Source organism: Pan paniscus, chromosome 9 (assembly GCF_029289425.2).
Source record: "Pan paniscus chromosome 9, NHGRI_mPanPan1-v2.0_pri, whole genome shotgun sequence".
Lineage (NCBI taxonomy): Eukaryota > Metazoa > Chordata > Mammalia > Primates > Hominidae > Pan > Pan paniscus.
In genome coordinates this window covers 64,465,356-64,479,385 of record NC_073258.2, presented here as the reverse complement: position 1 = coordinate 64,479,385, position 14,030 = coordinate 64,465,356, and the positions used below count along the sequence as shown (strand labels likewise).

The 14,030-nt window shown below is 40.3% G+C and overlaps 1 long non-coding RNA gene and 1 pseudogene across 1 annotated transcript in view; both read right to left on the bottom strand.

Moving 5' to 3' along the window:
• Window positions 1-14,030, bottom strand: part of LOC129393375 (uncharacterized) — a 53,785-nt gene that overhangs the window by 14,970 nt on the left and 24,785 nt on the right. The window lies entirely within an intron of this gene.
• LOC100974848 (G1/S-specific cyclin-D2-like) lies at window positions 8,182-13,321 on the bottom strand (annotated as a pseudogene).

The following is a 14,030-nucleotide window of genomic DNA, read 5'->3' as shown; positions in this document are numbered from 1 at the left end:
GTAATGCCAGCACTTTGGGAGGCCAAGGCGGGTGGATCACCTGAGGTCAGGAGTTCAAGACCAGCCTGATCAATATGAAGAAACCCCATCTCTACTAAAAATACAAAATTAGCCAGGCATGGTGGCACATGCCTGTAATCCCAGCTACTCAGGAGGCTGAGGCAGGAGAATCACTTGAACCCAGGAGGCAGAGGTTACAGTGAGCCAAGATCACACCATTGCACTCCAGCCTGGGCAACTAGAGTGAAACTTCATCTCAAAAAAAAAAAATCAGAAAGTGGGCAAAGAATATGAACAGACACTTCTCAAAAGAAGACATTATGCGGCCAATAAACATGAAAAAAGCTCATCATCACTGGTCATTAGAGAAATGCAAATCAAAACCACAATGAGATACCATCTTGTGCCTGTTAGAAAGATGATCATTAAAAAGTCAGGAAACAACAGGTGCTGGAGAGGATGTGGAGAAATAGGAACACTTTTACACTGTTGGTGGGATGGTAAACTAGTTCAACCATTGTGGAAGTCAGTGTGGCAATTCCTCAAGGATCTAGAACTAGAAATACCATTTGACCCAGCCATCCCATTACTGGGTATGTACCCAAAGGATTATAAATCATGCTGCCATAAAGACACATGCACACGTATGTTTACTGTGGCACTATTCACAATAGCAAAGACTTGGAACCAACACAAATGTCCATGAATCATAAACCAGATTAAGAAAATGTGGCACATATACACCATGGAATACTATGCAGCCATAAAAAATGATGGGTTCGTGTCCTTTGTAGGGACATAGATGAAGCTGGAAACCATCATTCTCAGCAAACTATCACAAGGACAAAAAACCAAACACCGCATGTTCTCACTCATAGGTGGGAATTGAACAATGAGAACACATGGACACAGGAAGGGGAACATCACACTGGGGTCTGTTGTGGGGTGGGGGGAGGGGGGAGGGATAGCATTAGGAGAAATACCTAATGTTAAATGATGAGTTAATGGGTGCAGCACACCAACATGGCACATGTATACATATGTAACTAACCTGCACGTTGTGCACATGTACCCTAAAACTTAAAGTATAATAATAAAAAAAAATCCTTGTGATTTTTGCACATTGGTTTTGTATCCTGAGACTTTGCTGAAGTTGCTTATCAGCTTAAGGAGATTTTGGGCTGAGATGATGGGGTTTTCTAAATATACAATTATGTCATCTGCAAGCAGAGACAATTTGACTTCCTCTCTTCCTATTTAAATATCCTTTATTTCTTTTCTTGTCATATTGACCTGACCAGAACTTCCAACACTATGTTGAATAGGAGTGGTGAGAGAGGGCATCCTTGTTTTGTGCCAGTTTTCAAAGGAATGCTTCCAGTTTTTGCCCATTCAATATGATATTGGTGAGGGGTTTGTCAAAAATAGCTCTTATTATTTTGAGATATGTTCCATCAATATCTAGTTTATTGAAAGTTTTTAGCATGAAGCAGTGTTGAATTTTATCAAAGGCCTTTTCCGCATCTATTGAGATAATCATGTGGTTTTTGTCATTGTTTTTGTTTATGCAATGGATTACGTTATGATTTGCTTATGTTGAACTAGCCTTGCATCCCAGGGATGAAGCTGACTTGATCATGGTGAATAAACTTTTTGATGTGCTGCTGAATTCAGTTTTCCAGTATTGTACTGAGGATTTTAGCATCGATATTCATCAGGGATATTGGTCTGAAGTCTTCTTTATTTGTTGTGTCTCTGCCAGGTTTTCATATAGGGATGATGCTGGCCTCACAAAATTAGTTAGGGAAGAGTCCCACTTTTTCTATCGTTTGGAATAGTTTCAGAAGGAATGGTACCAGCACTTCCTTGTACCTCTGGTAGAATTTGGCTGTGAATCCATCTGGTCCTGGACTTTTTTTGGTTGGTAGGCTATTAATTACTGCCTCAATTTCAGAACTTGTTATTGGTCTATTCAGGGATTCAACTTCTTCCTAGTTTAGTCTTGGGAGAGTGTATGTGTCCAGGAATTTATCCATTTCTTCTAGATTTTCTAGTTTATTTGTGTAGAGGTGTTTATAGTATTCTCTGATGGTGGTTGTCTTTCTGTGAGATCACTGGTGATATTCCCTTTACCATTTTTTATTGTGTCTATTTGATTTTTCTCTTTTTTCTTCTGTATTAGTCTGGCTAATGGTCTATCTATTTTGTTGATCTTTTCAGAAAACCAACTCCTGGATTCATTGATTTTTTAAAGGGTTTTTCATGTCTCTCTCTCCTTCATTTCTGCTGTGATATTAGTGGGTTTTTTTGTTTGTTTGTTTTTTGTCTTCTGTTAGCTTTTGAATTTGTTTCCTCTTACTTCTCTAGTTCTTTTCATTGTGATTTTAGGGTGTCAATTTTAGATCTTTCCTGCTTTCTCTTGTATGCATTTAGTGCTATAAATTTCCCTCTAAAGAGTGCTTTAGTTGTGTCCCAGAGGTTCTGGTACATTGTGCCTTTGTTCTCATTGGTTTCAGAGAACTTATTTGTTTCTGCCTTAATTTTGTTATTTACCCAGTAGTCATTCAGGAGCAGTTTATTCAGTTTCCTTGTAGTTGTGAGGTTTTGAGTGAGTTTCTTAATCCTGAGTTCTAATTTGATTGCACTGTGGTCTGAGAGACTGTTTGTTATGATTTCTGTTCTTTTGCATTTGCTGAGGAGTGTTTTACTTCCAATTATGTGGTCAATTTTAGAATAAGTGTGATGTGGTGCTGAGAGGAATGTATATTCTGTTACTTTGGGGTGGAGAGTTCTGTAGATGTCTTATTAGGTCTGCTTGGTCTAGAGCTGAGTTCAAGTCATGAATGTCCTTGTTAATTTTCTGTCTAGTTGATCTAATACTGACAGCAGGGTGTTAAATTCTTCCATTAATGTTGTTTGGGAGTCTAAATCTCTTTGTAGGTCTCTAAGAACTTGCTTTATGAGTCTGGGTGCTCCTGTATTGAGTGAATATATATTTAGGATAGTTAGCTCTTCTTGTTGCATTGATCCCTTTACCATTATGTAATGCCCTTCTTTGTCTTTTTTGATCTTTGCTGGTTTAAAGTCTGTTTTATCAGAGCCTGGGATTGCAACTCCATTTTGTTTGGGTTTTTTTTGTTTGTTTGTTTGTTTGTTTGGCTTTCCATTTGCTTGGTAAATATTCCTCCATCCCTTTATTTTGAGCCTATGTGTGTCTTTGCATGTGAGATGGGTCTCCTGAATACAGAACACTGATGGGTCTTGACTCTTTATCCAATTTGCCAGTCTGTGTCTTTTAATTGGAACATTTAGCCTTTTTACATTTAAGGTTAATATTGTTATGTGTGAATTTGATCCTGTCATTATGATGCTAGCTGTTTAGTTTGCACATTAGTTGATGCAGTTTCTTAATAGTGTCATTGGTCTTTATATTTTGCTGTGTTTTTGCAGTGCTGGTACCAGTTTTTCTTTTCCATATTTAGTGCTTCCTTCAGGAGCTCTTGTAAGGCAGGCCTAGTGGTGACAAAATTCCTCAGCATTTGCTTGTCTGTACAGGATTTTATTTCTCCTTTACTTATGAAGCTTAGTTTGGCTGGATATGTAATTCTGGGTTGAAAATTCTTTTTTTAAAAAGAATGTTGCATATTGGCATTCACTCTCTTCTGGCTTATAGGGTTTCTGCAGACAGATCCACTGTTAGCCTGATGGGCTTGCCAATTTTTCCAGCACCCTTTGTTGAACAGGGTGTCCTTTCCCAACTTTATGCTTTTATTTGCTTTGTCAAAAATCAGTTGACTGTAAGTGTTTGGTTTTATTTCTAGGTTCTCCTTTTTTAGTTTATTTTTTGAGACAGAGTCTTGCTCTGTTGCCCAGGCTGTAGTGCAGTGGCATTATCTCAGCTCACTGCAACCTACACCTCCCAGGATCAAGCAATTCTCCTGCCTCAGCCTCCCAAGTATCTGGAACTATAGGTTTGTGCCACCATGCCCTTTTGTATTTTTAATAAAGACAGGGTTTCACCATATTGGCCAGGCTGGTCTCAAACTCCTGACCACAAGTAATCCATCCACCTCAGCCTCCCAAAGTGCTGGGATTACAGACATAAGCCACTACACCCAGCCTATTTCTGGGTTCTCTATTCTGTTCCATTTGTCTATGTGCCAGTACCGTGCTGTTTTGGTGACTATGGCCTCATAGTATAGTTTGAAGTCAGGTAATGGGATGCCTCCAGATTAGTTCTTTTTCCTTAGTCTGCCTTTGGCTATGTGGGCTCTTTTTTGGTTCCATGTTAATTTTAGGATTTTTTTTTCTAGTTCTGTGAAGAATGTTGGTGGCATTTTGATGGGAACCATATTGAATTTGTAGATTGCTTTTGGCAGTACAGTCATTTTCACAATATGATTCTACTCACCCATGAGCATGGCATGTGTTTCCATTTGTTTGTGTCATCTATGATTTCTTTCATCAGTGTTTTGTAATTTTCCTTGTACAGGTCTTTTACCTCCTTGGTTAGGTATATACCTAAGTTTTGCTTTTAGTTTTGCAGATATTGTAAAAAGGGTTGAGTTCTTGATTTGATTATCAGCTTGATCGCTGTTTGAGTAACTATGAGGCAAGAGATTCCTAGAGGGTTTTTTAATTCTGAAGAATATAATTTTTAGGTAATGGCTCATTAGTTGATAATGTGAAAATAGGATCATTTGTTCACCAGGGCATCTGGTGCTGAAACAACTGCCTAAAATTTGGCCAAATTTGTTGTTTTGGGGTGTCATTCTTTATTAAGGACATCCTGGCTGAGGAGTGGAAAACAGTCACATTGCACAAAGTTCCACGATGCAAGATGCTTACAGTGCCATTTACACAGTCTACAAACTCCCATTACTGTTTACTCAGTTAATCCCATGAACATTTCCAGGCAGTCAAAGGGTCTAGGGGTGATATGGTTTAGCTGTGTCACCCGAATCTCATCTCGAATTGTAGCTCCCATAATCCCATGTGTCACAGCAGGGACCCAGCAAGGTGTAATTGAATCATGGGGTCATGTTTCTTCATGCTGTTTTCATGATAGTGAATAAGTCCCATGATATCTGATGGTTTTATAAAGGGCAGTTCCCCTGCACACGCTCTCTTGCCTGCCGTGATGTAAGACATGCCTTTGCTCCTCCTTCACCTTCTGCTGTGATTGTGAGGCCTCCCAGCCATATGAAACTGTGAGTCCATTGAGCCTCTTTTTCTTTATAAATTAACCAGTCTGGGGTATTTCTTCATAGCATATGAAAAATAGACTAATATAGCGGAATGGATGACCTCCTCCAGTACACTAGCACCTGGCAAAACACTGAGGACAGAAGGCCACCGTCTCCCACAGGTGGAATGTACCAGAGACCCAGGTTTGGCTTCGTACTGTCTTAGGGAGCCCTCGGTAGCCTTGCCAAGTTTGTGGGGTGCTGTTTCCCAAACCATAACTGGAGCTGGGTATGGAGAAGCACAGGTTCAGGATCTGTGAGAGCCTCTGCTTCCAGGAGGTCCTAGCAGATAGTCAATCATTTGTTGTTTTAATAGTGAGTGACGCAGGTCAAGAGGGGCAGTTCTTTGTTTATTTTATTTTGTTTTTTGTTTCATCGGAAGCTGTGAGACAACTGATGACCATCATAAGTGGTTTAGAAACTCCAGAAGATGTATGAAGAAGTTGTCAAAGCCTTTACAGTGAAGATGTTTCTGACTTCACTCACAGAAGTGCCTGCTATTTTAATTTGTAAGTAAATTTTGTAAATGAGGATGTGTTACCATCAGAACCCAAAAAGTGCTAAGAGATACTAGACTTCTATGTCTTTAAGGAGTGTGTCACATGAGTCTCCTTGGAGGAGGATGTACTCTAAGTAATGTCACACCTGTGTTCCTGGAGAAAGGTGAATATCCTCAAAATCTTGTCTGCAAAGATTGCATGGAATGACAAAGTTATGGAGATACCCCATGGGTATCCTGGAAAAGGTGTCCCTTTAGAGGTCAAGGCAAACTTTGACCTGAGAGGATGTTGAAATAGGAACTGAACAGTACATGAAAGGCAATCAATAAGAGCAAATATTTACTGGTTATTGCTTAAATAGAAGCAGTCAGTTTAATGAAATTGGACATTAAATATGAAAGCCTTGATGGATAGGATCATGACATTAAGCCTGCGTTAATCCATAGTGAGAGATCTTTTATTTTATGTTTTCAGATTTAAGAACAGGCAAAATTGGGCTGCCAAATGGAGAAGCAGAGGAGAAAATCAGTCTTTTATTAATTAGCTTTTATATAATAAATTTGAATCCTTGAGGCCCTGTATTAATTTACATTGGGTCAGATTAACTATTTTAACTGGGGATTGAAGGGGTCCCCTTTTATCAAGCCAATTTATGTCAAAGGCTAACTTTAATGTATTATTTATTATGTTAGAGTATTTATGTTGAATATGGAATATTTTAAGGCAGTGGATTCTATGACTATGAGAAATTTAAACAAGGATACAGGTTTTTTCTAACTTTTAAGTTCGGGGGTACAAGTGCTGGTTTGTTACATAGATAAACTTGTATCATGGGACTATATTGGACAGATTATTTCGTCACCTAGGTATTAAGCCTAGTACTCATTAGTTTTTTTTCTTGATTCTCTTCCACCTTTGGCCCTCCATCCTCCAAAAGGCCCCAGTGTGTGTAATTCCCCTCTACACATCCATGTGTTCCATCATTTAGCTCCCATTTATAAGTGAGAACATGCAGCATTTGGTTTTCTTTTCCTGTGTTAGTATGCTAAGGATAATGGTCTCCAGCTCCATCCATGTCCCTCAAAAGGACATAATCTCATTCTTTTTTATGGCTGCTTAGTATTCCATGGTGTATATGTACCACATTTTCTTTATCCAGCCCACCATTAGTGAACATTTAGGTTGATTCCATGTCTTTGCTATTGTGAATAGTGCTGCAATGAACATACACGTGCATGTGTCTTTTTAATTGAATGATTTATATTCCTTTGGGTATATACCCAGTAATGGGATTGCTGGGTTGAATGGTATTTCTTTCTTTAGATCTTTGAGGAATTGCCACACTGTCTTTCACACTGGCTGAACTAATTTACACTCCCACCGATAGAGTATGAGCATTCGTTTTTCTCCACAACCTCACCAGCATGTTTGTTTGTTTTTACTTTTTAATAATAGCTGTTCTGACTGGCGTGAGATGGTATCTCATTGTGGTTTTGGTTTGCATTTCTCTAACAACCAGTAATGTGGGGCTCTTTTTCATATGATTGTTGGCTGCACCTATGGCTTCTTTTCAAAAGTGTCTGTTCATGTCCTTTGCCCACTTTTCTATGGGGTTATTTATTTGTTTCTTGTAAACTTGTTAAGTTCCTTGTAGAGGCTGGATATTAGACCTTTGTCAGATGCATACTTTGCATAATTTTTCTCCCAGCCTGTTTACTCTGTTGATAGTTTGTGTTGCTGTGCAGCAGCTCTTTAGTATAATTTGATTCCATTTGTCAATTTTTGTCTTGTTTAAATTGCTTTTGGCATGATCATGAAATCTTTGCCCATGCCTACGTCTTGAGTGGTATTTCCTAGGTTTTCTTCCAGGGTTTTTACAGTTTTGAGTTTTACACCTAAGTCTTTAATCCATCTTGAGTTAATTTTTGTATATGGTGTAAGGAAAGGGTCCAGTTTCAGTCTTCTGCATATGGCTAGCCAATTCTGCCAGCAACATTTTTTGAATATGGAATCCTTTCCCCACTGCTAAAGTGAGGCAAACTCATTTTTCTTTATATATATTTAAGTATCTTCTCAAGATTATAGGAGCAGACTGTTTAAATTTAGTGGAATCCTGGTGTATCATTGTAATTTGAGTCCCAGGGTTGATTAAGCTTGTGAAGTTCTGCCAATTGATGCATTTTAACAAATGTTAAAGTTAAGTTAAAGTCTATGTTATAGAGGCACAAAAGCCAATCAGTGTCTTTTTTAAATCATTTTGTTATATAAGTCCTTTAGTATAGAAATTTAGTATATAAATTTTGGATTTCTAATTGAGTCAAATTATGGAAGTTTGTTTTAACTTATTATATAAAATATGCACATATACTTCATTTATCTATTTATTATATTATGTATGTATATGTAATTTATTTAATTAGCTTTTATTTCCCCCCTGTATCTAGGGGCTTGTTTCTAAATCAGTAAGTAATATAGGGCTAATATCATGTTTGGTAGACCTGGTGTTTACTCAGGACTTAAGTTTAAAGTTCTTTTACTTATTTTTCAGATTCGTAGCCACCTACAGCTTTTCCCTTTTGTGCTGTAGTTTTGTTTGCTGTTTTTGTTTTTAGACTTTTAGTCTTCTGAAGTCGTGGCTCTTAGTTTTAATTTCTGATTTAAAAAAAGAGAGAGAGAGAGAGAGACAGGGTGCTGGTCCATCTAAGCAGTAGTCTCTCTCTTGAATCACCCCAGACTACAAGATAATCATTACCTCCCTCCCACATAGGGACCTTGCTTTTTCTTTTAAGTAAATATTTAGAATGACTAGGCGCTAAAAAGTTTTTGTTTTTTTTTTTGAGACAGAATTTATTTTACTCTGTTGCCCAGGCTGGAGTGCAATGGCATGATCTTGGCTCACTGCAAACTCCGCCTCCCAGGTTCAAGCAATTCTCATGCCTCAGCCTCACAAGTACTTGGGATTACAGGCATGTGCCACCACACCTGGCTAGTTTTTGTATTTTTAGTAGAGACAGGGTTTCACCATGTTGGTCAGGCTGGTCTCAAACTCCCGACCTCAGGTGATCCACCCACCTCGGCCTCCTAAAGTGCTTGGGATTACAGGCAGGAGCCACTGCACCCAGCCTAAAAAGAATGTGTTCCCTCGCTCTCTCAATGTTTACGTGACAAGCTTCTGGTGGCTGTGAGTGGCCTCCCTTGTGAGCCTTGGCCTTCATTAGTGGTTCTCTTCAGCCCCATTTACTGACAGCCACCTCCTTCTTTTTTTTTTTTTTTTAGGTCATGAGTTTATTGTCCAGTAGTCGGGCAGGCTTGTGCCTTTCCTTATTTGTCAGATTCTTTCATTTGCTGATTCTGTTTAAGCTCAAGGGTCAGTCACTGTGAAATGAATTTGCACCTCATTTTCTCTTTAGGCTCCAAGACTCCCAAGAACTCCAGGGCTCCCACTTTCCCCATTCTGTGGGACTCCTTAGGGCCCAGAAGAGTGTGCTGTGCAAAGTTGGCTTTTAGAAAACTGGCTAGCTAGCTTGCTGGCTCCTCCACTTTCCTCTCCAAAACTTCAGAATTCACCACTCACTGTCCTACCAGAAATCCCCTAGAATTTTAAGGTCATGCTTACTCACAAAGTCTTGAACCCTTCTAAACACACTTCCCAAGAGACTGACTTATCTGGAATCTCATCTCTATAGAGAAGCAGCCTCTTCATCTCCCTTCAACTATCATCCCATACTTCTCTGAACAATTTTTCTTGTCCTGCCAATTCAGTGTGATTGAAAACCTGAAAACCACTTAGCAGAGAATCTGGGCTTACATAGTGCTTGCCTGTGCAGTTGGAGACAGAGGAGGGAGAAGGAAGCACCGCAAATACTGCATGCTGCAGATTCATCTACTCACAGATTCAGACCTAGGAAAACTGTAGAGATGACCCTCAACTCAGTGTCCATTCCAGAGAAGGGGGAAGATGGAGGAAAATGTTTCAAGATGAAAGAGCCCAATGCAGACGATGCCCTGCTTTTGAAAAAGCTACAAGATGAGGATCCACATATAGCCTGCTGGAATTCCTTTTAGTCTGTTTCCTGATACCTGGTACCCAAGTGCAAATTATGATGTCCTAGTCCGCTGCATAAATGTCTGTACTGAACATCTTCCTTGTAGGGGAGGAAGGATCCCTTGGTTCAATGTACTTTTTCCATCATAATGAGCATACCAGAGTCAAAATGGGAGCCCAGTGGCCTTCATGACCATAAAGGTCCCCGGGATTGAGACCACCCTGCCTTCCACCTGAGAAGGAGTTTAGCCCTGTTCACCCTGCTTCTCTGTTCCTCACACTAATAGACTCCCAAGCAGAAACTGTATGGTTGTGAGTTATTGTGAAAACAAAAGTGTGAATCATTGTCTTTTATAGTTGTTGATTTTGTCCAGTAAACCCGAGGTAAAGAACACTCTGCCTCTGATGAATGTGATCAGAGGAAAAACAGAAAAGAAAAAACAACAACAACCATGAATATGTAACCAGAAGAAGACAAACTACAGAAGGGTTTTTCCAGTATGAAGAACTCTTATCTCAACCATCTATTTCAGGACTTGGAGTTTAAGCAATAAAATAATATACTATAAAAATGTTTACAAAATAGCAGTACACTCTGTGAAACACATGAATAAAACAAAATGAAAAATAAGAGACTCTTAAATTTTTTTCCATCTTCAACCTTCGCACTCTGAAACAAGAAATAATCTGTGTATAAAATAATTCTTCAAAGTAGCCCCATTCTGATTTTTCTTTTTTACTTAAAACGGCAAAGATTTTAACAAATGGCTTCATTACCTGTTCAATTACAATTGTGAAAAAAAAAAAAAGAGTTGTTGCTCCAACCTCTTTACTAACTGAATGCCTCTATCGCAAGGACAAAAAACCAAACACCGCATGTTCTCTCGCATAGGTGGGAATTGAACAATGAGAACACATGGACACAGGAAGGGGAACATCACACACTGGGGCCAGTTGTGGGGTGGGGGGAGGGGGGAGGGATAGCATTAGGAGATCTACCTAATGTTAAATGATGAGTTAATGAGTGCAGCACACCAACATGGCACATGTATACATATGTAACAAACCTGCATGTTGTGCACATGTACCCTAAAACTTAAAGTATAATAAAATAAATAAATAAATAAATAACAATAAAAAAGAAAAAAGAACAGAAGAGGAAAAAAAATTCATGTACACTGAATACAACTTTGCAATAAAATTACCAAAAACAAAAAAGGAAAAGGAAACAAAATGCCACCCCCTGATGTTCAGCCATCTATCTTTGCACCCGCAATAACTTTTCTTTCCATGTCCAAAGAAGTATAAAGATGTAAAATTAGGTATTTAAAGAAATAAAATGAAGATCCTCTGTGTCATCAGAATGGTAACAGATCTTTGTTTTTAGGCTTTTCTGAGGAATGTTGTGATGGGGATGTCAGCAGAAAGAGGTGTCTCTTGTGTCCTGGTAGGAACACCAGAACTGTGTACCCAAGAATGTCAGATACCAGAGGTGAAGAGTAACCCAGATGGAGGCAGGGAGGGAGGGGGCAAGAGAGAAGAGGGGAGGAGTATTCAGCATGACTTGCATAAACCATGCCATCTATTGCTAGGGAAAAATTTTTCAAAGTGCTTTTCGAATGGAATGGTTTAGAACAATGCTAACCTGTGGAGCAGACATGCCAATCAGCACCAAAAATTAGTTTTTCCTAAGAAGGAATGCCAAGGTCACATTACCCTTTTTAATACAATAAGAGAAAAGATTCCATTCTGGATGCCACCCCAGGTCTCCATCTGCCTCCATTTCATGTGAGTTTTGGTTACAGCCCATAGCTACATTTCCCCCATTAGATAGCAATTTTGTGGTGTCCGCAATGAACTGCATTTGGAAGAAGCAAGATGTCACAGGACAAGAAATCCAGAAGCCAATCACCTGTGTCCAACTGGCAAAATAAAACATCTTATTTAGGTAGCAGCTAATGTAGACAGCAAGAGTACCTAACATAGAGATCCAACCACACTCCTGACTTAGTAACAGGTGGCTGAGAGTAAAGGTGCTTCTCCGTCCCAAATGGTTCAATCATGTTGAGAGATTGTTTTGTACTCCTTCCCCATCCATCAAGTCCTTCCTTATTTCCAATTCCTTCTTGAGTTCATTGCTTTATAATCTAATCATGCCATAAATGGCACACACAGTTCCTTGAAATTATACTACAAGGGGGTGTATGTGCTAGCTCACAACATGAAAAAAAAAAAGTCTCCTCTAATTTGTTTCCATATTGCAGACATACATATTCTCTAACTACCCTGCAGGTTTTCCTGCAAGCATTTTACCATTACTTTTACATAATCAAACAATAACTGTTCGAATATACGAGGGATTCCCTTATGCTGTACTTCAAATAAGCACCAAATGCTTTTTCTTATTCTGTTTTTATAGGACTATTTTCTGTCACTTCTAAAAGATCTTTAAACACGAACTATGTGGGGGCAGAGGTTTTTTTTTTTTAAGTTTCGCCCTAAGATACAAAGAACAAAACATAACCAGAAAGAAGGAGACAGCAGATTATGAATGCGCCTCTCAGCTGGACTGCCATCCTCACAGGTCGATATCTCACAGGTCTATAGGGGTGCTGGCTTGGCCCAGTTCATCCTCTGACTTGGATCTGTCCTGCTGGTCCTGATGGCACTGCTGCAGGCTGTTGAGGAAGACCACCTCAATATGCTCCTGGTTGGCTTTTGAGACAATCCACATCTGTGTTGGTGATCTTCGCCAGCAGCTCAGTCAGGGCATTGCAAGGGAGTGAGCTCACTTCCTCATGTTGCTGAAGTCCACAGATAGCTGCTCTTACACTTCCAGTTGCAACCATTGATGGCGGGTACATTGCATACAGAGCATTGAAGGTCTGGGCGTGCTTGCAGATTGGAGACAGCTTCTCCCGCTGCTGGGGCAGCTTGTGCAAGATGTACTAAATGAAGTCATGAGGCGTGACAGCTGCCAGGTTCCACTTCAACTTTCCCAACACCACCAGTTCCCACTCCAGCAGCTCCTGAGGCTTGATGGAGTTGTCGGTATAAATGCACAGCTTTTTGGCAGTCAGTGGGCTGGACTCTTTGAGCCTGGAGGCCAGGAACATGCAGACAGCACCCAGGAGTTGCAGATGGGACTTTGAAGTTGGGATCCTGGCGAAGAAACAGTCCAGGTAAATCATGGCCAGAGGGAAAACCTTTTCTTCACACTTCTGTTCCTCACAGACCTCCAGCATTAGTAACAGGTGGCTGAGAGTAAAGGTGCTTTTCCATCCCAAATGGTTCAATCATGTTGGCCACCATCAGAAGTGGCCACCAATCAAATGGCCACCATCAGAAGTGGCCACCATCCTGTGCATATACGGCTGGATGGCCTTCTGCACACACTTGAAGTAGGAGCATTACTGAAGGTAGTGCTTCTCGATAGCGAGCAGGTTCTGCAGGACACGGTCAACTTGAAGTAGGTTGCAGTCCCTCGTGGCTCTGAGGACCGGGTCTACCTCACAGCCCAGCAGCTCCATGGCCAGCTCTGTGACCCCTCACTCCCCTGCTTTCTCTGGACTGGAAAAGTGTGTTTTGTTTTTGTTTTGGAGGGGGAAGGCAAAAGCATTCCCCTTATCTCCTTCCTTTGGCTTAATAGGGGGTTTTCAGAAGAGAGGTGAGGGCAGAGACAGAAGGTGGAGGAGAAGAGAGGTGAGGATTGGGCAGTGGGCGAGCAGAGCTTCCCTGGCTGCCTCGCTCACATCTCTCCTCCCCTTCGAACTCCACCTCCTTCTTTAGTGTGTCCCAAGGAACCTTATTTGGGTTGGGGCCAAAGAGCAATGGAAACGAGGGAAGGCAGCAACATAGGGATCACAGTCTATGAGGGTTAATATTGAGTGTCAACTTGATCAGATTGAAGGATGCACAAAGTATTGTACCTGGGTGTGTCTGTGAGGGTGTTGCCAAAGGAGATTAACATTTGAGTCAGTGGACTGGGACAGGCAGACCCACCCTCCAGCTGGCTATATCACAATCACACAGGAAGAGGAAGTTTTAACTAGGCTGAAGTGATGGGGTATAGCTGAGTTTCAAATAACTTATGTCAGACCTAAAAAGGCATGCCAAGGAAGCAATGATATTAAACAAGTCTATTAAATATGACACTATTCTTAGATGGGAAAACAGGAGTCACGCAAGTGTTATTGCTGTATAGCAGTTCTGAAATCCAGCTGGGCAAATATTGAGTGC